This window comes from Cyanistes caeruleus, chromosome 8, assembly GCF_971803275.1.
Source record: "Cyanistes caeruleus chromosome 8, bCyaCae1.hap1.1, whole genome shotgun sequence".
In the NCBI taxonomy this organism is placed as follows: domain Eukaryota; kingdom Metazoa; phylum Chordata; class Aves; order Passeriformes; family Paridae; genus Cyanistes; species Cyanistes caeruleus.
In genome coordinates this window covers 18,906,965-18,932,566 of record NC_141708.1, presented here as the reverse complement: position 1 = coordinate 18,932,566, position 25,602 = coordinate 18,906,965, and the positions used below count along the sequence as shown (strand labels likewise).

At 44.5% G+C, this 25,602-nt stretch overlaps 1 long non-coding RNA gene across 1 annotated transcript in view; it reads left to right on the top strand.

Moving 5' to 3' along the window:
- LOC147651902 (uncharacterized) overlaps nucleotides 1–22,708 on the top strand; it is a 34,487-nt gene extending 11,779 nt beyond the window's left edge. The window contains exons 2-5 of the long non-coding RNA XR_015290123.1: nucleotides 5,458–5,529; nucleotides 6,077–6,237; nucleotides 7,164–7,246; nucleotides 20,017–22,708. This is a non-coding gene — a long non-coding RNA (uncharacterized LOC147651902). The remainder of the gene's footprint in view (nucleotides 1–5,457; nucleotides 5,530–6,076; nucleotides 6,238–7,163; nucleotides 7,247–20,016) is intronic.
- Nucleotides 22,709–25,602: the final 2,894 nt, after the last annotated feature.

Below are 25,602 nucleotides of genomic sequence, written 5' to 3'. Positions count from 1 at the left end.
TCTCAATATGAGCTCCCCAAGGTTATTAGAAAATCAGGAAGGCTGGAAACCAAAGGCAGTCCACAGCTGAAGTGTAAAAACTACATTTAGAAGCAAACTACTGAGTTAGAGATCTTTCTATAATTCCCATGAGAGAGGAGACTGGGTAACATCTCAGTAACATTTGGAACTTTACTTCTTTTTTCTTAATTTTTCTCTATTTTGTTATATTTATTTTGAGGATTTTGTTCCTAAATGCAACCCTGACATTTTGATCATCTAGAAATAATGCACTGGTTCAATGGTCCATTAAATGGTAATATTTAATCCATGCTCAAAGAAGGGAAGTGGCCACATATATATATAAAAATGCTTGTTGTTGTTGTTCTATATTGGTCCCTGCCATGCTCCCACTCCCAGCACTATACAGGAAAAAAATGAAATATTAAGCTGTTGGATCAGATAGAGAAAACGAGCACAAATTTCAAGCAGAATTATTTGATGATTCCCACAAATTCATCTTTTTTCTGCTTAAGAGTTAAGGGTGTGTGTCTGCAAAATGATAATTTCAAATAAAGTTTGTAATTTTCCTTTCTCTATGGAGCTCATGACCTGTGAGCAACATGCAGAGAGAAGCGGGGTTGTCTTGCTCTATAAACTTTTCTCATAGATAAAAACTGCTGGGAGAAAGGGAATTTAAACATCCAACTTTGGACAGTAAAAATGTTGGATTTCCATATTTAGCTCTACTTTGTGCACTGAAATTTCTCTCAGTTTAACTGTTTCTTTAAAATGTTGGGTTTTTTTCTTTTAACGTATTCTAAAACTGTTTTTATTGAGTAAAGCAAGACACATACACAGGAAGAGCAGAAAAATAACAATAAAATCAGCATTGCTCTTGCCTAGCCTTTCTGTAGAACATACATACTCCTCTTGTTCCAGAAGGGAGGTTTATCTTGAGTTTGCTGCTTTATAGTATTTAGACATAAACAAATTGTTTATATCTTCATATTCCTTTAATGTAGGGAATAGAAAATCTCTGAAAGAACATAAATTTCACTTCCAGACTAACAGGAATGAGTTCCCATTTACTCTTTAATTTCTCTTTTTGTAATTTTGAATTCTCTATCTGTGGTAATAACCCTAGAGATCTGCTATAGGGAAGGCAGGGGATTTTAGTAATTGAACGGTAAAAGACTTTCCTTGCCGTTCGAGATAAGTAACCTGCTGAGCAGATTCCCCAGGGCATCACAGCAACTGAGAAAAGCGTTTGGGTACTCAGTAAAAATCACATAGGAAAAATACCTGCAGAGACCATTTCCCTTTGGGAATGGGACTGATATATCCCACAAGGAATAATACGAGATTTGTTGCAAGCATAATCTCCTTCTGCTCACCCTTAAAGAACTTTTTGGGAAATAAATATAACACCGCTCTCAGGACAAAGCAAGAGGTCCACAGGAGCTGGCCACAGATTTGTGCACAGCAGATTACCTGATGGGACTCAGGTAATTGGAAACTGAGCTGTAGCAATCACCGTAGCAAAAGCTTCTCACCAGGAATTCCTAATACATTAATTTCAGACATGTAATTCTGACCCTGTGTGTGCCAAGGCTTCATCCAGAGTGACACTTCTGTGGATCTAACTCACCCCTGCAGGCTCTGAGCTCTTAATCACAGACTGTCCTCTTTGGGGAGCGTGAGAGAAGCCCCACTTGATTTAATTAAGACAAGAGACAAGCTGACTGGGAGCCTTTGGAAAAACAGAAGTCTCTAACTCTTCCATTGGGTTATCTTCCCAGTTGAAAGTGAGGGGCTAGGTCTCAGCATCCACTCTCCTCTATTTTACCCCAGCTTACAATCTGGCTGTTAGTTATTTTTGGGAGGTGCAGGGAAAAAGGGGAGTTTCATAGATCTAACCTCTCTGCCAATTAGTGTGTAGAGACCTGGTTAAATATCTGTTTCCATTAAAGACAGAACTGATATAAGTGAGAAAGAGGAGACGTTTAGGAAAGTAAAGAGGAATTTCCTTACGGTATCTGGGAAGAGCACCTGCCTGTGACACAGACTGAGATGCTCTTGATACTCACCAGGCATAGCAGGACTGGAAGAAGGGAGTGAGGAAGAAGATGCCCAGATAAGGGTCCATGTGAAATATAAAATCCAAATAAAGAGGGAGAAAGGAGATCCTAAAAAAAACCCAAACTTGGGTACCACCACCACCACCACCACCACCAAAGAAAAGGAAAAATAAAAAGAAGCACAACTAATTTAGGGAAGGGATGGAGTTATTTTCCACCCGGCAGTCCTGGTGTGATGAAGAGGCGGATGCCTCCTGAATCCCACCTTCTGCAAAGGATAACCAATCCTAAAGTAAGAGCTAAAGGGGGCTGGTGAAATGGAGCCGCAGAACTTCCTAAGAAGAGATTATCTACTTAATTAAAGATTTTTTTTCCCCTAAGTCCTTCAGCCAATCAGGACTCAAGTGCCAGAGAGAGATTGAACTGATGAAAAGAACACCCCAGGTTCCTCGAAGACAAATGCACCACGAAAAGGATAAGAGGGAGGGAAAAGGGGGGGAAAGAAAAAAAGAAAGGAAAAAAAAAGAGAGAGAGGGATAAAGAATGAGACAGCAAATCCCTTAAAATAATCACTAGATTCAATCTCCATCAGCACTACCCTGGCTCTCCATTCCCGGCAAAGGCAACTGGAAGGGCTGCTTTTGAAGTGTCCTCTCCTCCTCCTGCTTTGGAGACACTGGGTGCACTGGGTGCTCTGGGATGGGGGGATTGGGTTCAGGCTGTCTGCATCTGCTGCTTGGGTCACAGAGATATGTGATCATTGTCTCTGCCTCAGTATCCCCCAGAAGTTTAAGGGGATCAAGGCCAGTTCCTACCTCCATCTGCTTCTCTTTCATCATGGTAACTTGCTCTTTCTTCCCACCTCCTATTTGCATCAGGTCATCCTCACCCCAGGAGAAAGGCCTCTGACTAAACTTTCTTATTCCCCCTTAATTTTTTATTTTGGCATTTCCTGTAAAGTCCATGGGAGGGGGTCTTTGGTTTGGAAGGGTTAGCAGTCTCTCACTGAGGGCTTCTCCCAGGCCAACAGCTGCTGGAGCTACAGCATCCAGCCTGTGGCAGCTGGCCACATGAAACATCCCAGTTACTGTCACAGCATCCACCACAGATACCTTGACTGGCCCTAAATCAACATGACCAGTCGTATCACCATGTCCTAAAGCCATAGGAAGAGCTTCTCCACACTATACAATTGAATTTTGTGCTGTGGATATGATCACCCAAAACATGGGCTGAGACCAGTCCAACTCATTTCATCCAGGGCACAACTACCATGCTGGACTGAGGCAGGATTTGAGGAGGACTGAAATCGTGTGGCTGAGCCATCGGGCAGGGCTGGCCGAAGGCTGAGCTTTGCCTGGGGACACTTCAGGTGGACAAAAGTCTCTCCTGGGTTTTACACTCTCAGGAAAGGAACGCTGCCCAGCAGAGACTTGCTCTCTGATGGATTTTGGTCATCTCACACTGAGCCCAGCTATGCTTAAGTCAGGGAGCCCTGGCCAGGTACTGCATGTAGGATACTACTGGCAAAACACTACCTTTGCCCAGAGGGCTGCCTGTCCAGCCAGGGCACCCCTTCACACCAGGCATAGCTGGGCAGTTTGTGGGCACCTAGAGGAGATGAAAATGCAGGTGGCAGCAATTTATCCCAGGGCTAGCTGTGCCCCCAGCTGTGTCCTATTACAGCAAGACCAATGGTATTTGCACTCATTAAAACCCTAGGTCCTGGAGCCTCAAGCATTTTAAAAGCTAAAGTGTTGTGTATGCTGAGAAAAAGCTTGAGAATTGTCTAGTAGAATATAAAACCCCAAAAACCAAAAGGTGAGGGAAATGAGCCTTTTATTTATTCTTAAATTATTTTTTAGGAATAATATTTTTAATTATTAATTCTGTTGAAAGAAAATTTCAATGTTGTGATGTTTAGCACAGTTTAATGGCTTTGGTGATCTAATTCAAGTAGTGGAGGTAGCTGTGCTCCTCCTCCCAGGGTGCCCTGGACTCGCTGTAGAGAGCAGCTGTAGAGGCTGATGCTGCCTCAGGGGAGCTGAGGGTCTGCCAAGGGGCTCAGTCCCACTGGGACAGCACTGGTGAGATGCAGGAGATGTCACCATCTTGTATTTGGGCTCTATTTCTGATGGTAGAAATGGGAAGAATTTTCAGTTGTTTCTTGTAAGTCTCCAACAGTCTGTTTCAGGATTCTTGAGCTGGAGTTTTCACATTTCTCATGTCCAGTATCAACAGCATTTTGAAATCATGCAACACTTCAGACATTTCTTGACCAACAGGAGAGGAAGGATACCATTGGGCTCACTGGGGTGAGCTGTTTTTGTTACTCTGAGACAAATTAAGTAAGAAGATTACAAAAAGCAGGAAAAAATAAGTAGTAGGTGTATCCAAAATAAACAGATGCAATTAATTGTTTTTATTAACTGTTGCAAGAGGCACCCAGGCCTTTGTCCAAGCTCACAGAAGCACCAGCAGCTTTGGAAACATCAGCCTCATCTGCCAACATCTAATTCCAATTAAATGCAATACTCACTTTCCTGGAAACAAGCATGTTTTTCAAATCAAAGGAGCTGGAGGCAAAGTCTGAAACAAACCTGCCCCAGACATATTTTAAAGTACTTAATTACAGTTCTCAAAACCTATTTAAAAGATTCTATGAAGCACTATCTAAAGAAATGGGATGTAAAATTGTTCTATAAAGTTCCTCAGATTTTGTTATTGTTACGGACAAAAGCTTGGTAAATTTACTAAATGGATGCAGAGAGAAGTAAAATACGTTTTATGGCCAGAACTGGTACCTTACCCCACTTGACCCTCTGGCCAATACAGATCTCTTCTGACCTTTGCACTGAGTACTGTAATGTGTGTTTGTCTATTTGTTCATCTCCCAGAATGGCAGCCAGGACTTGAGGGCAGCAGCAGATAGAGAACATGCCAATTAATTCCAATTTATTTTAAAAAAAAATAAGTAGACATATATATATATATGTATAATATGTCTAAGTTTAATTTCCAGAGTACAGAGAAAATCTGAACTATCCTAAAAGAGCTTGTACAGGTAATCATAAAAGTCAGAGAAAAAGTGAAAAATAAGGCCTTTAGCACTCTGTTGCCTTTCACCCCAGTACCAATGCAACAGATGGATATGAAAAAAGAGGTTAAGAAGTGGGGGTAATAATTCCAAGCTTGGCTTACAAACATCTCTAAAGTTTCTTGGTGTCAATTCAAAGTGCCCAAAGGACAGATTTGATAAAACAAAATGGCCATTAAAAAGGTCAAGAAAGAATTCGACATTTCTTCTGTTAAAAAAATATGTAAAAGGTATGAGATCAAACTAAAAGGAAATTAATCTTGTCTCGGAAATTAATCTTATCTAATCTTATCACCCCAGGACACTAGGCAACACACAGAATTCAAATGTGAAAGGACTGAAATGTCTCAGGAAGGTCCAGCTGTCAGTTCAGTAAGTGAATTTCAGTTGCCTTGACTGTGTCTTTACCTTTTAGACCAACTAAATGTATCTTCAATAGCATCTAAAGTCTGTCAAAACATCCACCAGCACACCAAAAAGATGTACGTGTTGCTCACAGTCCTATACTGAACATGCCCTGTGCTATTCTGTTTCTTTAGTCAAGTGGCTCCAGAAGCAAAGCCCAAATAAAGGCTGAGGAAATGCAATAGCATTCATGAGATCAACTGACATGCAATGGAAGCAAACATAGAATTTTTAGCATTTTGGCTCTGAAAAGGCAGGAAAGGTGCTGGTATGCCCAGAAGCCTCTCTGCTTATTTTTGTGTTTAGCTATATTAGTCGGAGATTGTGCCATTAAAGACAGTATTGACACACCAGAAGATCCTAATAGTGGTGTGACCTCTTTGCTGTAAGCTTGATTTTGTAACCTAGCACTGTTCCCCCACACTGTTCTCTGCACGGGTGACGCATGCAGAGCAGCCTCCTATGAGGTCAGCTTTATGCTTTACCAGTATTGAGAATATCCTCACATTTGTAGGTTCTCTGTAAGGTTCATGCAGAGACAGCTCAGTGGATCCTTGTCCACTGCAGTGAATTGTGGGATGGGACACAACCATCACACATCACGGGAAGTGACTTGACCTGACGAAGCAGACCTGAGGAACACAAGAAAAATCTACTTGGGAGCTGCTTGAGCAGGTACACTGTTGCACCAGAGACATACATTTTCTTTCCCTTTCACACTCTCAGTGCTCCCTTCAATATTATTATTATCAGAAATATTTGTAAACAAAACTACATTTTGAACTGTAAGAAGGAAGCGTTAAAAAGACTGCCCAGTGACATGTTTCAGACTTCTTTAGCTGGAATTGCTCACAAGCTCTGCAAGAGCCCTACATAACTCCAGATAACTTACAACTTGATCTCCTTTACCTAAGTCAGTTTGTTCAGCTCTAGTACAGAAAGACTGACTGGTTTGGAGTCCCTTTTGTGAGGCTGACAGGAGGAGGTTCAGCTGAGGGATTTTTCCAACCCTGTGATTTTTTTCATTTCTGATTTGCTATGCGGTCTAATGACCGTGCAGCGGCATAAACAGCTCTGGGTTACTCTGTAATTTGTCCCTCTGACGAGCCAGCCTGCCATGTCAAAGCCGGCAGATGGTGCTCCCAGCTTGGCCTGTGGCTGGGCTGTGGCTCAGCACTCCTGTGGAAGAGCATTCCTGGATTGCAGGCGTTCAGGGAAATTGTGCTGTGCTAGACATGGCCATGTCCAGCGCAGACAACAGCCTCTGCACAAGATCTAAGCTTAAAAATTCCCTGTTTCTCCAGACCAAGTATCTTGAGGCCTCAGAGTAGGTAAAGTCCAAAGATGGTTCTGACTGGTTGTGTCACAGCAGTGGTGTGGAGCTGCTGGTGGCTGTGCCCACAGCTGGAGGTCAGTAGTGCCACAGTGCAGCTGCTCCTGTGTGCTGGAGCACACTTCCCACAGTCAGCCACTGTGGCAGCCAATGAGACTCCTACCAACTCCTAACTGGCCTTAGCTCAGGGACAAGCAGATGCTCTTGAGCTCTCAGCAGTATGCACAGATCTGCATCCACAGTTTCTCACTGGTGTGCCCCTTAACAGGTCCTGGGACAAACCCCAAGATCAGGGATCAGCAAATCTGGCTCAGCTCCTTGCCCTACAGCAGCGATGAAAACTGCACTGGGGTAAGTCCAGTGAGGTTCTTCCTCTTTGCCCACAGCTGACTATCATGACTAACCTTCTGCATTTATCGAGAATGAGTCAGACCTGTAAAATCATGAGACCAGCTGGAAAACAATACACAGTGTGAGCTATTTGTGCCCAAGTCTTTACAGTACTCTTGGGGCTTGTTTCCTCTGGAAATGGCAGAGTTGGGAACATGCTGTTCTCTCAGAAGAAAGGCAAGCTGACAGTCCTGGGCTCCAGGCAATCAGATGTTCCAATGAACACCCAATGTCAAAAGGCTTGCCAGAAATTATGGGGGTAGTGAGACTGAGCAGGCATATAGGGCCTCTCTGTGTTGACCAAAACTTGCTGAGTGTGGGCCCTGGATGTTTGCCTGAGAGATCTCACACATTCAGTGTTTGTACATTAAAATACTAGATCCTTTCTCCTCTGTCCTTGGCCGAGAAATCCTCTTGGCCTTGCGTGTAATACTTGTTGCTACTCTTCACCTTGGGAGTGGCTGCATTTTAGTGGTGAACATGAGATCAGCCCATGGGGTGCGGTGGCTCCCAGTGAGCGGTAAGGAAAGCTGAATCATTTCCCCATAAAACCCAGGGTGCAGGATCTGGCTCCAGCTCCAGCGTTCCCCAGTGTCATATACATTGACTAGGACTGTTTCTTTTGTCAGAATAGTCAGCCAGTCCCAATAAACGGTGATGATGATGATGAGCTTGGAGGCTGAATCAGGCAGCCAAGATGAAGAAACAGCTCCAAGCTGGTCAGGATAAACTGGCACCACAAAATCTATCACCAATCCTTTACAAATGTCATTGCTGATGGAGCCACTATCAGGCTTTCTGTCACAATCTTAAACATGAGGTACCTTTAATAATGGCTGTTGGAAAAATGTTACAGATAGACTGTTGTTGGACAGCCCTGACCCCTTTTATAAGTGTCCCAAGAAAGAGACTTTGTATAAATCTTTTACAAAGTCATTCTTACCTCCATCACTGCAGCATCCCAGGACATGGGATACTGCAACCTCTCAGTATACTTATGAAGTGTCAGCTGTTGACTAGAGGCTGGTAACTGAGGCATGACATAGATGATTTGCCCAGATTCAGGCAGCCCAGTGGTGTTTCATATGGTACATCTGAGCTGAAAACAAATCAGGATATAGCCTGCTTAATAGTGAGAAGAAGAGGGAGCTGAGGGTGCCCAACCTCACTCTGTTTGTGTACAACAAATCACTGCTCAGTAGGGTTCTCTATAGCAGAAGATGCAAGAACATCCTGGCTTCTGGCCAAAGGTTGCTGTGAGCTGAGACCCCAGTACACTAGGATGGCACTCAGGAGTACAAAAGGATCCTGTTTAAAGTCAGCTCTTCCCAAACACTGGCATTTATATGGGGAACTGTATCTGGTGTCAGAATGAAAATCAATAGCAAAGTTTGCAGTGGTTCCACATTAATATATGCAAAGTAGGAATGAGCCCTACTTTGTGAAGGACAAAGAATTCCTTGCCATGAGAGAAGGTGGCAAAAACCCTAACCACCACATTAGAATACGAACATACAAATGTTCATATTTATCCATCACAGGGTGGTATGTTTTTGGAATAATGTACTTCACATAGCTTTATCCTTACCCCTTGCCACCTTAAAAGACGAGCTAACTCCCAGACTTTGTCTTGTCAGATTTCAGTACCTGTTTGGAGACAGAGTTCAACCTTTCCTCTCCTCAGTTTTCAGAAATATGGCAACATAATTCAGACTTCATGCCGTCAGGGTGACCGAAGGGGAATCTGTAATTCAGACGCATCGTGCCTGCAGTTCCCTGTCCGACTCCAGGGTGGCGATGCTGCCTCAGCTCTTATTCCAGCTCATTATGCACACTGTGCACTCTCTGAAGGGATTTTTTTATTAGCACCACAGGGTGTGATGAGAGATGATTGCATATGGCAGGAGTCATTCTTACAACCACGGTCCGCCTGTTTTTGCTACATCTGAAGCCTTGCATGTAGCTGCTGGAACAGCCCTTACCTGCCCATGGATTGTAACCAGAGGAAGAACAGAATGTCCTAAGAAATTACACGTGTCTTGTTTCTGGGATGCTTTTTATTATGAGTATTTACAGATGGTGTCAGTCATTTGTAGGTGGTTATGCTAAGAGGAGATAACACATCCCACCCAGGACACAGGCTCTTCTAATTCCAGCTCAGCCTTTGATCATGGATAAATTATTCTTCTTTCGCACGCCTCAGTCTCTCTCCCCATTCAAATGTCTACTTAGACTGTAAGCCTTTGGAGACAGTGGGTTTCTCATAGCGTGAAGATACAGCATGTAGCACTGATACTGTACAGCACCCAGAACAATGGAGACCTTGATCCTGATGGCAGCCTTCACTCATTATCTTAATAGAAGCATCCAGGTCTATATATGAAACAATTTATCTGAACAATCCTTTGGCCATACTGACTCCAGATCAGACATGTGATAAGAAGTGACAGGGGAAACTGTGCATATGTAAAACCATTTTATGTCTTTGAAATGACTGAAGATGTAACTTTTGCAGTCAGAGTCAGAGTAGAGGTCAGTGCCCTCCAAGTGGCAGCGCTGCACCTGAGACATAATGTGCATGCCATTTCCATTGCCTGCTAGTAGCTTTGCCCGAGTAGGGAAAAGAAATTAATTCCAGCTCTTGGATCCCAAAGGGCAATTTTGTAGAAATTGTGGTGGCTCTCTGCAGGGAGTAACTCCTTAGAGAACTGAACTAAGTATGACACCAGAGAAGGAACTGGTACCTCCCTTACAAGGGGATGCTCCACCCATCTGAAGAGGGAGCAAAAACACAGGTTTGAGGAGACTGGACTGTCTAGCCCTCCGGCCCCTTTTCCATTTTTAATTACACACTAGAAACACCACAGCAGATAGGAAGCATCAGTTCTTAAGGAAAACTCCCTTTTGACTAAAAAATCTCACAAAGGACATTTTAATGGGGAGGTTTTGAGGTGTGAGGACAATTAATAGTGTTTCACCATCATTAAGAGAGTGAACTTCCCATCTTGCATGGAAGAAGAGCAGACCCTAAAGTGTACCTCACCTCCAAGAGTATGTCTTCCAGCTTTGCTGAGCTGCAAGGACTAGATCTGTGTGCAGCCTCCACCGGAGAGAGTTTATTTCATTGGTGTACTACTACCTCTCTTAACCTAGACATCAGTCAGTCACTCAAAAGACCTGGTACTGCTTCCTCAGGCCACTTTTCTGTCTTATGTCTCTCTTCCACCCCAGCTCAATAGACCCATATCCACACTGCGGAGTCCTCCTGGCAACACTAGGCATACCAAAGCAACAGTGAACCTCTGTTCCTCATTTGCCAGCCACTTTCTAATCCAAGCCTTGCTATTTTTATCCAGTTCAGATTTCCTCACTCCTTTATTAAATAAATAATGTGGCAATCTCTCAAATGTCTGGCCAAAGGCAAAGCAGTTTGCAGTCATTTCTGGCCCTACTGCCAGAAAACAACTGACTAATCAAATGGCATCTTGCTTGCTAAGCTGACCCCAGTAACAGGGTTTTTCTCTAAGAGGAAGAACCTGGATATCAGGGCTCTGTCACCATTTCTACTAAACTAGGGGTCTCTTTCTCCTTCTCTCCCAAAACAACTGCATTAATGATGTAGTAGAGGAGAATTCAGCAGCATCCTACCATGCCCACCATCTTCCCCAAACATCAGAGGAGCAAGTGTCTGATGTGACTCAAGAGGTTGTAGGACCTCCAAAAAATCACTCATTCCTCTGAGATTTCTGCCCTCGATGTCCTAACAAATGGGAACAGTCTCCAATGCCGTGTCCTCTTGTGACCTTAGCCCCAGTGTGCCCTAGATGTGATAGCTGTCATTGAGAGCCGAGTGACTCTTCTGGCTTGGACCACCAGCAGACACGGCTGGGGCTTCATCTGAGGTGAGTCAAAGAACACACATTCAAAATGTTCTAAGCCCTATAATAACAGGGAGAAGGTGGCCCCAAATATGTTGTTTGTAGCATCAGCTAAATGCTAATTTGGAGCTGGTTTTCCTCCCACTTTGCTTGGCTATCTTGACAGAACAAAAGCCAGAATTCCTGAGGAACTAGCAATTACTACTGAGTTTCCAAGGGCAAAACTCAGAAAACATCTAAGAAAAAAATAGTCATAAAATCTCTGATTTCTGAAAAATAAACAGAGTTCCTCCCCTCTGAAAACTCTGCTTCGCACTATCTTTGGTAGGATTTCCAAAATCACCTGTATATAAAAGCCTTGGGCTGGGTGTCATTTATGCAAGGCTAAGATGGTGGATCACTCTCTTACGGTCAGTCAAATATGTTAATAAATTTCTTTCAGGCCTAGTTAGGAGCTCAGCCTGTGCATTTTAGAGTTTGTACTGAGAGTAGCGCAAGGTGGAAACTACTCTGCTGAAAAAAGGTAGACTGACCCCCTCTGAACTTCAGCTATGCCTTATCCCTCCTTTCAGGTGGGGGGATTTCTCAGGAATAGTGGGGCAGCTGAGCAGCTGGACTTTCCTATAAAAGGTAGACTATGAGGGTAGAACTGGAAGATTGGGGCATGTGGGTATGTAGGGTATTGATGATATGTGCTGGGGAAAGGGTGGGTTGTAGCAAAACTGTAGTCTCCAAACTGAGGTTTGGAGATTAAGCCTCAGAAACTCTGTGGTTTAGGCTGTTGTTTAGGCTGGTAAAGCAGCTGCTAGAGAAAAGGGGAAACAGATGAATTTGAATACTACTTATTAAAACTGGTACTGTGGAGGGGAAGGGGAGAAAAGCAACGCATGGTCTGCTCTCAGGGAGGGAAGCATACTTGGTTGAGTAGAGACTTACCTTTTAAAATTCTCCCTTGCTTCTCTCTCTTTTCTGTAATTAAGTATGCTCTGGATAGCATAAAGGAAACTTTACCACTCTGATACTGGGAGCCTGAAGCAACCCTGAGGCCCCAAAGCCTATAAATGTTTCTGAGAGTTTACGGTCTCCTGGTGTTGTAGAAAGCAGTGCCCTTGTCCCTGGCCTTACATTCAATGAAGGCCTGTGAAAGTCTCTCTTCTGATGATGATATGGCAGTCTGACCTCCCATGTGACCTTTCTCTACTTATTCCTGGGATACCATTCGGGTGTAGAAGTTTATGGATTAGCTCTGGGGACAGAGCTGCTCTTTTAAGTGCCTTTGTTCCCTCTTCTAGAGGCATAGGAAAGCTATGGATTTTAGGTCTCTGAAGATCTTTGTAGTTCATTTGTAGGCTATTCCCTATGCCAGGGCAGACCTGCTGTGGGATCTCTTTGGGAAAGCCAGGAGTATTTCTCAGCTGATGACCACTCAGACACTGGGTTGGAGAGGCACAGCTCCAGGAAGTGCCATCAGAGGTGCTGGAGAATGAGGCCATCCTCAGATGAGGTCTGTCACTGACCGGCTATCTTGGATGGGTGAAGGTTGGATTAGTGAAGTGCCAGCAGTGCCTGGTCAGGACATTTCACTTAAGTAACCCCTTGTTCCTCACATGTCAGAGAGTGCAGGGGTGAATCAACCAACCGTTTGCCTGGTACTGCTCTTATTTCAGGGTCATTGTTCTCAGGTTTCTGTGCTCAGCCAAAGATTTGGCAACTCCCTGGTGCTTGTAGCCAAACAGAAAGTCTGGTACTTGTGTTAGTGTGACCAGGTCCCTGCAGTGGTTGACAAAAACTGGCCTGAGGTAAAATTACAAGAGTTTGATCTTCAAACAGTGTCCATAGGGACCCCTACTAGATCTGAACAGCTATCATATCTCTGATATCTGAAAAGCAGGTACTAAGCTGAAAGGCTGCCAGCGGCTATACCCCTGCTCTTCCATCACAAGGCAAATAACAGTTTACAAATCTTTTTATTACTTACTGAAGTGAAAATTTTTAAGGCTTTTGGGCCTGAAATTGACTTTTTCCTTCATTTGCAAAAAGATCTTAATCAACATTGCAGAATCAAATAGACTGTGGATGTTTCAAACCCAACTGCTCTGCCAAGCCTCTGGCCATCTAGGATAGGTCCAGGTATTCCTTTAATGGGTGCACCAGGATCACAGGCTGCAGCAGGGCTTTGTTGCATAGGGCTAGGTGCAGTGCCAATTGGTACTCCTTGTGAAGAAGGAACAGGAAGACATGGCTGAGGTTGCTCAGCTGATCAGTGGCAGAGTGGGAATGAGCTCCAGTTCATGTTTTATGCATCAAGTTAAAAAAAGCACTTTGTTTTAATCTCCATTAGACTTTTGCAGGAGTAAAGGTGAGTTGGAAATTTCTGCCTTATTGATGGAGAAGCTGATATGCTCACCTTGTTGCATACAGAGCCAAACCAGAGACACTTCTCTGAGGGGAGGAAATGGATATAACTGGGGTTTAACTTCGGTAGGTGTATAAACTACCTCATCCAGGTTCCCTTGCTATGCAATTAATTTAAGTCCTAAAGTGATGGGGTTTAATCTTAGTGTTCTTCCTGGGTCCCCTCTGGCATTTCTGGCAGTGTAGCCTTGGAGAACTCTCACTTGAAACCCTAAGGCTTTCTAAATGCCACAAGAGGTGACATCTATTTAGATTGCTAGCAGCAGCAGCAGTGGGGAAGATTTGGAGGGTACTGGAGCCATGCCATCAGCTGCCATACTTGCTGGTGCATGGGGAGAGGTAAAAGCATGTTGCATTCTGAAGTTAGGAGGCTTCTGCTAGAAGTGTGGGGATTTGACAATGCTTTGGCACTGGTATAGAGGATGGGGAATTAGTTCCTCTAGCTCTACAGGTGCTTACACCCCAAAGGCTTTCCTTAAAGTCTGAGGCAGAAGTGGAAGTAACAAAGCTAAGCAAAGTTTTCAGGACTGTCTCAGCAGGACTGATATCATCCATTTCACACAGATGAAAGAGATAGAGGGAAAAGGAAAGCAAGCATTGAGAACATTGAGCGAGTAAAAATTCATGACTAATATCATTAAAGCATAGCTGAGCCAGCTTATTTGCCCTGTTCTTCGACCACACACTATTTAGCTTCTTTTACTTGAGCACTAACAAATCCAACAGCTGTAGGCAATGTGTAGGCTCAGGGGGTCCCAAAGCCTGTGGGGAGGGGGGGCACTTCTTTTGCCCTCAAAGTGAGGTGCTGGGCATAAAAGCAAACATTGAATTGTCTGCCCACACAGGCAGGTGACAGTGGGAAGTCAGCTGCTGATTGCAAATGTTTGCTGACCACAGCTTGCCAGCTCCAGCTGCCAGCACCCAGAAAGCTCTCAAAGCCAGGACCTCATGCGTTATGACAATGGTGGGGAAACACTGCAAAAACTCTGTTGCATGTTTTAATAAATCATAATGTGGCTGATATCAGTGTGCTGGTACTGAAGGAGTTACTGGAGGCAAGAGGCTCTTCAAGCAGAAAGTTTTGCTTGAATGGAGCAACAGCTGGGCATGAGCTAGCACTGTGCTCCTGCACACTTGAAGGTCAGGTGTGCATGAGAGATTTCAGTGATCAGGCTGAAACAGCACCTGAAAATCTGGAAGGAAATGTCATCTGTCAAAGCCTTCATTTCTTTAGTTTAATCACTCTTGTCATGTTTTGGACAGATAGTTTTAAAAATAAAACCTAGTGGCAAGAGACTGTATTTGATTCTCAGCTTTGCTATGAATGCTCTGGGCTGCCTCTTTCCAGACAGCTCTGTGCCTGCATTTGCAGATGGGGATTTTGCCTCTTGCATTATAAACTCTCTCTGCGGTAGAAGCTGTAAGATTGTGTGATCTGCTCAAACCTTTCAGAACTTACATGGAAGGAGTGCTTCACAGAAGGTGAGGTTATTGGTAGTTATTAAAAATAGATGTCCAGATATAATCTGGCTGTTCTTCTATAGGGCTCAAAGCATCTGCTGCTGGCTGTGGTTAGTCAGAGGATACCTTTGGTCTGACTCAAAATAAAGCTAGCTTTTATTGCAATAGTTAGTCAAACAACCTTAAATTCTTTCTATAGATGGAAAAATCTGGCTGTTGCTTAATTGGAGGTACAAACTTCAGAGCCCTGGAGAGATGGGAATGCAGATTACCTGGAGGCAGATTAAAAGGGAGGCTTACAAGATAAATTGTCATGGGCTTCACTTATTTGCAGCAGCATGACTTCCAACACTTGTTACTTTTCTGCATTAGAAGTGATGAGTTTGCACAGATTCTCTGGAATCTGTGGAAGCCAGAAGGCGTATGGAGATGCTTTAGTAAAACAGCAGACTTGGGCTATGGCAGAGCTATATTTGCAGAGTGACTAAGTGGCAGAGTTGGGTCTGCCAGTTCATGGTCCCCAGCCATGCATTGAAGCATGAAGGGAAGACAACATGTGGGTGATGGAGCAGAAAGCACTTAGTTCTCACATGGGACCTTCTCCTTTTGAACAGATCTTGCCCTTACAGACATGCACGTGGTTCCTGCCAAGTCCCTCTACAGGGCTGAATTTGACTGAATTTCCTATAGTACATTTCAGGAGGAGGAACATGTTCCCCACAGCCACCAATTCTCTCTGGCACACAGTAGCATGTGTTTCACTGGACTTTCCACAAACCATTTCTTAGTTTGTTTGGTCACAGAAGCTGTCCTGTACTAGCACTGTCTGTCCTAGCTGGATCTGCCGGTGCCACCATGAAGAGTTATGTATGCCACACTCTCTTTAACAAGTTTTTCCCAAACAGATAGTATAAGGTTCTATTTTCTTTGATATGGAGTACTCTTGGGGGAAAACACAGATTACAACTGCTATTTCTTAAAATATCTTCTATTCATTAGCTGCTGGTAATAGAATTGAGGTGTTATCAGTAAACCAGATTCACACAACACATCACTCATTCACGTTCACTCATTAGCAGGAGCAGGCATTAGAAGGCCAATCCCAATGTGAATGCTTGGAAGCAGAAGGTCATCCTGATGCACCACTGCTTTCTGGGCAGGTCTTTAGAAATTCTTTCAGAGGGCACCTTGTTTCACCACCTGTATACATAATTCTGTAGTCTTAATCTGTGTAGAGCAGCCACTGCCCTCCTGGGTGTGATCCAAGTTATACAACCTGTTGCAGGTTCTAATGTGTGCTGGTAGTCTTGTAGAGCATTAAACACTGGTTAAAAACTAAATTTAAAAAATTAAATTTATTTATTAATTAAATAAAAGTATTTAATTTATAAATTAAATTTATAATTTCTTCCAAATTCATGAGGATTTAATTATCTCTGAAGCTTATCAGCCCCTAGGAAATTTTCACATGATATCTTCTTAGCATATATCTGTCTTGACTTTGGCCTGCAGTATTTCCTGGTAAATCTTTCTCCATCTGAATCTATAGAAGCATACAAACTTGTACAAAGGGGGCTTCTATGATACCAGGAGGTAGTATTTAATTGGGGTGGTGGTGGAACATGTATGTCCTCTCTGGCCTGTGGTGGGCTTAAATTAATTTGGAATAAGCTGGATGGATACCAGTACTTGGGCACATTAATGTTGTCATCTTCACATGGATGGAGTTGACATTTACTTACTCCAACTGGTTTAAGAGCCTGTATGTGATACATAGCTCTTTCACAGCTCCTCTTCATGTTTCAGGCTGGAAGGGGTTCCCTGGTGATCCAGCTCTCTCGTACATGGGGTGATCACCTCCTCTGCCAGCTGTGTTGTAATGCCCAGCATGGCTGCTGGTGAAGAACAGAGTTCCTTGCAGACTCTAGAAGTGTTAGGAGGAGCAGTGTAATTGTGTAGCACCCAGTAGATACCAATTTACATCTCTGCCCTACATGGGAACTTAACAGAGCAGGATGGCCCAAGCTTTCAAACCAGGAGAGAGCTCTGTGGGATCCCAGCCGTATGGCACACAGTGCTGGTTACTCATGAATAGGTTTGCTTGGGGTTTTCCTACACGTGTGGTCAATAAGACAGTCTGCCTTTCAGCAGGTCTCAGTTAGTCTGGCTCCTTTTTGAGCAGCACTGGCTCACACTGATGCCTTTGCTAGTGCTCCTGGTTGGTTTTCTGTGGTCTTGCCCAAATGAGTCTTGGTCTGCTGCTGCTGAAAGAAAAAACCTGATTGCTGGCTGCACAGCAAACATCTCCAAAGAAGTCTGAGCTGTAGTTGGTGTGGAGCTGACCAGTCTGAATGCAAAGCCAGACAGCTAGTCTGTAGAAAGGTGTATTACATCTTGGGTGTCCACAGTGAAGGAAAGGGGTAAGTGCTCTGAAATTCTTCCTAAATCTACCCTTGCCTTTTCATCTCCATGGGGTCTGGCCCTCTGAAGAGGCTCCTGTCCTGGCAAGCCAAAGTGGATGGGATTGGGTTAAAGGAGCACTGAGACAGGGAAATCTGAGGGCTCCTGATCACCATTACATGGGCCCTTCACTACTGCAGGATCCCTCAGATCTTGTTTTTTGTCTTACCTGGAGGGCTGGCTTTCAGTGCAACTGCAGCAGACCCAGTGTATCTGATCTATCAGCAGCCTGATGCTCTGATCTGCACCATAACCAGCAGCAGGGGCACCAGGATGCATGGAGGAATCTGACTACTATAACCAGGGAAACAGGAGGAGTGGGCTTCTTAGGAGGAACCAAAATGGAGAAACATTCTGAACTAGTACATTCATTCACCACATAGCACAGTGGAGAAAACCAAAAGGGTTGTGCTGCTGTGTGTGACAGCTGACTGTGTAGCTATTACCTGTGATGGTGAAGTTGGCAAGTGTGGAGGTTAGCATACATTCCATGTCTTTCCATCGCTGGCATTTCCTGATAGTTTTTGACAACATTCAGAAGTTCCAAACAGAATTATAAATTTAAAACATGTGGTAGCTTTTGTATAGTCTGATAAAAAGTATAAAACAGCAGGAAAGTTTGAAAAAGTCATGCTGACATGTCAGTGAAGCAGAGTCACTAGCTGTGGATTTAAGAGCTAAGTGAAGTGCTACAGGCTGTTTCATAAAGCCAAGTTTCTTACCCAGTTTACTACAGAGCTGTCATTTCGGAAATCAGAGGCACGTGCAGTCCTACTTGACAGACCATGCTCTGCATTGACTTCACTGGGGGTTTGCAGAAGGCCAAATGCCTTCTTTATTTATTTGCCACTGTGATGGACACCCTGCCAGCCATGGCAACTAAAGCATTTGTTAACTGTCATGCCCTTAACTGGAATTAACTCCACCTACTTTTCCCTGCCGGTTCAGTCAAACATCTCTGCTACAGCCAGGTTATTTCTCAGCCTCTGCTGCTGGTTTCTCTGCAAGGGCACTCTTGTAATTGCTATCTTGCAGTAAGAACATTTTGTATCAGTATCCCTATCTCCCCCAACAGGAAGAGCTGCCTAACCCCATCCTCTCAGCCTTAGAAAAGCTATTTGCAAATACATCAGGAAGGAGGCACTTTTTCAGTCGTTATAAATCTGAGCTTTTACTGGGAGGTGCTTTATCTATGCCAGCTAATCTAGAGTGTCTCAGTGCTTTACACTGAGGATGAGGGTAATTATCTTTAAGCTAACTCACTTTCTTAGTGAGCACTGTTCTCTTTTACTGCTGCACTGTGGCCTCCTTGTGACCAGGAATTGTTTTTCTCTGCAGTACTCTCCTCACAGAAGGGAATTGAGTGCATTTAATAAGCTAATGTGCTCTGAAGTGGGGGTTGTGTTAAAGATGCAATACCTGATCACAGACTGATCTTATAAATATTTACTATTTTATATGCCTGAAGCAGTCTTATGCATTTAAACATTGGCAGTGAACAGCAAGTACATTTGTAAGGATGTGTGTGGTACCACCCTTGTGCTAGAGCTGATGTCATGAGGCCAGGAAAGCTCTCTGCCTTATCTCTTGGCGACCAGAGAAGGCCGGAGGCCATTGGCACCAACACCATACAGTGTGCCCAGGCAAACATTAGGGTTGGAAATGTCTGTATGTTCTGGCCAGGTGGGAAGGAGGTGTATCTTTGGGGTGCAGCTAAAGGGCAAAGAGGCTGAGCTTAGAGTTCTCCTGTGTCGCAGCTTAGTGGCTCTGCTGCTGTGTGGCAGAGCAGCACTGGGCAGATGCAGAAGTGTTTCTCCAGCCAAACAGAAATCTATCACAGCACAACACATAATACAGCTGAATTAAAGTAACTCACCAGGGCAGAGAAAACTCAGCTGAAGTTATTCAGCTGGGTTACTGACAAAGATGTGTCAGGCAATTAGTGATCCTTGCAATATGTCCTGTACCTGCTCAGATAGAGGAAGGAGCTGACAGTAAACACGCTGTTAAATATTAAATGTGTCCAGTTCTCATGGCAGAAGCATTTTTTATCAGTCGGTGCTGTTCTGTTAGCTCAAGGCATCCAGATAAGGATGAGGGCATAGAACAAGCTAGGAGAGCTGTGCCTCAACACATCAATCATTCAAAAGCATTATGTATTTAAATGTGCAATTGGAACTGATTTGAGTCTCTTGAGGAAAAAAATCCTGTACATGCATCTCCTGGGAGAAGGTGCTTTAGTTTCCGTGTTTCAGGGTCTTTCATTGCACAGGAGTTTTGTTATGGTAAGGGTTTCTGCAGCAGCAAAGGATGGGATACTGTGCTCTGGTTTTCCTCAAAGACTGAGGGATGGTCTGAGGACCTGCCTTGTGAACTTCAGAGAAACAGGAATGGCTGAACTCTAAGTAAAGCAGGTAAGATGGAAGGTTTCTACGATGGCTCTTTGTCTAAAAACATTCCTAACCATGCTCTGGCTTCCTTGTGCTGGATGTAGAACATTAAGTCTTTTGTCCACAGAGCACAGCAGAAAACCTGGGAAGGAGGAAAGCAGCATTTTCCCAGTTCCTGGAGGATTAAGGGACCTGCACAACATCACGTAGGAAGTCAACAGCAGAGTGGGAACCAAGCAAATTCACTAGTAGTGATTCAGGCTAGAGGCTGGCCCATCCCAAGGCATATAAAACTGCATCATCCTTCTGACTGGATAAATTCCACCAAGGGAGCCACCTGCCAGCAGACAATGTGGTCATCATAATTGAAACACTGAAGGAGAATTGAATTGAAACCAGAAGGAGAAAAAAGATATTCTGGACATTTTGAGATTTCCTGGTTTGGGTATTTTCAAAATTAAATGCTTCTAAATGTTGCTTGGAAAAGACTCTGCAGCTGTATTTGTGTGCAAAGGTGGTGATCTTATATACTATTATGTAGAATGGAAGGAATCATATCAAAGGCAAAGGAAGGTAAACATGTAAGGCTGAAACTGCCTCATGAACAATCAACCACACAAGAAAGCTGTGAGCTCACAGCTTTCTCTCTCTTTTCAGATAAATCCAAGAAGTCTTCATAAATTTTTTTATTCACTTTTTCACCTTTCTGAATCCAAATTAAAGCTAGTTGTGAAACAAAAATTTTCCTTTTTGATGCTTCTCTATTATAACTTCTTATGTTCTGCCAGCATATGACTCAGCTTAATTGGCATTGGAGAGACTAGAGACAAAGAAAAATCTCATAAACACAGAATAGAAATCCCACACAAATATTAAAACAAAGCTATTGCATTGTTACTAGCAGTTCTAGAGACTTATTTTCTGAAAACTTTCATGTCTGCAGTATCTTCCACAGCATCAATCCCAGTATGTTATGTGGTCATTAGTCCGAAGAACATATTCATTTATGAGTCTGACATGGCTTTGTTAGTCAAGACTGGCAAACTCAGTTATGAGTTTCTTTCCCAAAGATCCAGTATTTATTATGTGTCATCAAACATTTTGATAATTTGGTGGCTGGCCTTAGAGGCTTGGAGTGCTCAAACAAAGCCTGGGGAAGAGAACTGGAAGATCTGGAAGGAATGACGTGGAGGAATGGCAGTGCTGCCTCCAAAGCTTGGTGGGATTGTGGGATCCACAGTGATTCCAGCCCTCTGCATCCTCATGCTGCAACAGGGGCTGTCATGAAAGCACAATTTAGAGCAGGGCCACTACTCCGGATCCTGCTGCACATGCCTGACATGTCATATTTTCCATCAGTGGCAGCCAGAGAGGCTGTTTAGCAAGAGCCTGCAAGCTGTTCCAGGTCTACTCCACTCAGACCTGAGTCCACGAACCTTTTGTGTGTGTTAGAGGGCACACCTTTGCTTTTACCATCTGGTTATGGACCTTGTTTACTGGGAGTCTCCCAAAAGCATTGGTGAACCTGTTGATGCTGTGGAAATTGGAAAAAATTTCCAGAAGTTAATCACCCCCAGTAGGAAAAAACAGAAGTATGCTTCCATGTCAAGCATTTTAAAACTGCTTAGCTTCAAACAAGGAAGCTTAGTCATAGGCCACAGCCACCAAGATGCCTCAGATGACATGTTTATTACTCTGAGCACTCAGAGTCCATGCTTAGGGTCTCCTCATTAATATCCAGGTGTGGAACTCATTGCGCCAAACTCATGATCTAAAAGACAGGCATCCAAAAACTAATCCATGTATCCGTATATAGAAGTTACAGATGCACCACCAGCAGATGAGTCACCTTTTTCTAAAACAGGTATCTCAGATTGCTGCTGTGAGTCACTGTGGGCACCACCTCCCTATCTCCCCTGAGTAGAGGATGCTTATTTAACCAAAGTGGATTTCACACATGTTTAAAATTGCTGAAGTTAATTGAAACCTGTTCCCACCATCTTTGCCCTGTGAAAAGAGACACATGAATTCTGAGTCATCTTGAAAGACTTTTTGCTGGAGGGGGATAGTGGACAGGTGAGTGCAGGGCAGCCTGATGCTCCATCACCTGCTTGAGGTGAGAAAATATCTTGACCTCAGTCACTGTTGTAGTCGTTCAAGGCTTTTAAAAAAATTAGTTTGGTTTTCTAATGACGCACTTACCAGTGATCACCAAAGAACAATGTATCCAAGCATAATTTCCTTGGGACTCAGGATCAGGCCAAATCCATTTTAGCTGATATTATGGTAGTAAAATGTGTGATATTTGAATCACCAGTATGTAATTAGGCAGCTCAAAAGGACAGGAAGAAGCGAAATACTGAAATTGTGTAAGTCTCCTCCTGTTTCTGAACATTAAAAGTCACATGGCAGGGGTTACCAGAATTGCGTGATTAGCTTAGAATTTTTTTATTTTATATAACTATGTAAATATGACAGAATGTTAGACCTCTCTGCAGATGAAGGAACACATAATTAGGATCATTGTGTCAAAATGACAATTTCACTTAGTCAGCATACAAGGTGCCTGAAGGTCATAGGCATTTTCAAAAGGGATAAGTGTTTCTTCTGTTTGAGTGATAAAGACCAGAATTTTGTAGAAAGCTATTTTAGGAGAACTGAGAAAAAAAAAAGTAAAACAAACAACTGTGTTTGTTACAAAGCCAAAGTGGCATGTAAGAGCTGTCGTCACTCTGTTCTCTGTTATGAAATATTATTTGTTCTGTAAAGTCTTGTATCTTTCCATGCAGTTTAAAATGAAATAAAAGACAGTTTTACAAGGTTGTTTTTTTCAATTAAGAATTAACTGCATAAAAAGTTATGAGGATTTGATTGTCTTTCTGTAATGTCAACTTTCAAAATACAGTTACAAAATTACCAGATTATAACACAGCTAACATTAATATGTATGAAGCCTCTATCCCAAACCCAAACCTCAGTATTCCACTCCATGAATGATACTTTTGTGTTATTTATGTCTGTATACGTATGTTCCTCCTTGAGTGTGACTACATGCGTCCACACACATACACAATTGTTTTGCCTTCCGGATTTTCTCTACTGTCTTTTTAAAGCTAAAGTCGGAGCTTATTTTTAAACAGGAGTTGAAGTGTTCGCATTTCCCACGACTCCAGCATCCTGGTGCATTGTTTGCGGGAGCCCAGGCGGCAGCAGCGGCAGCAGCAGCAGCAGGGCCGGGCCCTGGGCCGGGCGCGGGGCTGGGCCGGGCCCTGGGCCGGGCCGGGCCGGGCCGGGCGGGATTGGCCCGGCGCGCTCAGGCGCCCTGGGCTGCCGCACACCCGCGGCTCCGGGCCCCGCTGACCGGCAGTAACCCCGGGGAAGCCCAGCCCACTGCGGGTGTTCCCTCCGATCCGGCCCTGCGCCGTCAGCTGGCGCTGGCTGCCCCGGGGCCTGTGCCGCCCCACAGCCCTGCTGTGACCGTGGCAGCCGTGGGACGGAGCGCTGCACGGCCCCCCGGGACAAGAGCTCCCTCAGGGGCTGGGCTGCGGCGAGTGGCCACTCAGCACATGATGCTCCTGCACCTCTCTGCTCTGCAGGGCTGCTGTGGTGCCATCTCCGCCACGTGCTCTCCCGGGACTTGGTTCCCTCTTTCCGAAAGTCCCCACGGGCTTGTGAGGCCCGCATGGAGGGTCAGCAGTGGCCGCTGCTTTCTCGGTGAGGTTGTGATGCCTTGAGAGGCTACCTAGAGCAGAGGCCAGACAGTGTTAAAGGAGTAAAGTAGGAATGTATTAAAAAGGCCTTCAAAGGATACACCTTGGGCAGTACAAGAGCCCGTCTGAGGCTCTACCCAAGATGGATGACCCGTCACATGTTTTCACACTTTTATAAGTTTTGGTCCATTTCCATATTGGGATTAATTGTTCAATTACAGCTTCAGGTTATAAATCCCATCTTCCCAGATTGCTCTCCTCAATTTGCTGTTGTTTATACATTTTGGGCCTGACGCTGCAATGCAGCCCTTGGTTCTCAGGCTGGAAAAGCATTGTTTTGGCTAACCTGTGAAGAGAACTTGCTAACACTTTATGTGAAGTTCAGAGTTATATACTAATGCAGTACAGAATCTGGAAAATATGAAAGCTAAAACTTAAGGCATCATTTGGAACCCATAGCTTGGAGCAGAGCTGATACCCAGTCCTGCTCCTGGGCATCTCCGGGGGGAATTGCTGAGCTCCCTAGGGCACCCTCCCTGGTCCTGCTCCCAGGGTCCTGGACTGGACACACTGGGTTCCTCACAGCTGTGTGCACATCCCACCCCTGGGGAGTGCATTGCAGCTGGAACCCGGTCTCCCCTAAAGATCACGTTGGCATCTTCTGCATGTTGTGTTCCGAGCAAAAAGATGCAGCAACCTCTTCCCTGACAGCCTGCAGCCCTCCCTGCTCTCGCTCCCTTGGGTCTGAACAAGCAGGCACTTGTTTGCCTGTTCTCTCCTACCCAGCAGAGCTGGCTTGTACATTAACTCTTCCTTTCCCTCTCCTTCTTTGATGGGTGGAAGATTTTCAGAGGAGCAAAGTTGGGGTGCACTGGAATTGCAGCCCAAATGTGCAGATTACATAGGAAACCAGGAATGATCATGCATGAAATACATCCAGGCAATGACTTAAAAATGGTGAGCTGGCACTGCTGAACGGGTTGATAACGTAGGAAAACATATTTTAGGCAGGGGATTTAATAACAGTCTTTAACGAAGAGGGAGAGGCTGCGATTGGAGTTGCATGAAATCCAGAGGGATCATTAACTTTATTTTTAGGCTTGGCTGAATAATCAGGAGTTTTGAAGGCTTGACTTGCCTTCTCAGTTTCACTTGTTTTAGGAGGGGCTGTGCTGTCTTAGCTGGGATCAAAAGTGCACCTGATTACCAGAAGCAGCACCTCTCTTGTCACTTCCAGGGACATAGTGCTGTGACCAGCTGATGAGCAGGAGCATTTGATTTGCTCAAAGGAGCAACATGTCAAATTGGTTGGGCTGGTCACATATTTCCAGGTGGAAGAACACAGCTGCTGGAAGAGCCTCAACCTTCTGTCTCAACAACACTCTTTTCATCCCCTTGCTCCAATTTGCAGCACGCTGACTCTGGCTTACTCACCCGAAGGGCTTTCCAGCAGCAGTAGCTGCAGCTGGAAACCAATGCATGGGCCTGTTTTTCCAAGGGATTCAGCATGCCCAGCTGCAAAGGTCTGGTGCTGCCAGCAAGCATGGGCTGGATCAGGGGTCCCTGTGTGCTGCAGGTGGCAAAGATGCCACAGCCACAGACAAGGCCATTGCCTCTGCCTGCTTGTGCACGGAGCAAGCTGGTGCCATGCGGAGATGGTCTTACTCGCCACTATGATCAAAAGACGTTTGGGTGGGGGGGCAGGGAAGCTGCTATCAATTAAAGTGATACTTGGTCAGGGCATTTCCCCCTTTTCCTTTCACTTCTCTCCAGCTGCAGAAGGGGTGGGGATAAGCAGAGACACTCACTCTCGGATGAGGAAAATTCCCCTTGCTGAGGCTGATGAACCCGCCTGACGGGAGGCGGCTGCCGGTATTACGTGTTGTGCCGCATGTGTATCCGCCAGCCACACGGCCCTGGCAAGGGGCCCCGGCTGGAATTAACCTGCAGTAACCCCAGGCGCAGGGGCAGCCTTGGCGGGGTGTGCCTGCCTGGCCTGCGCT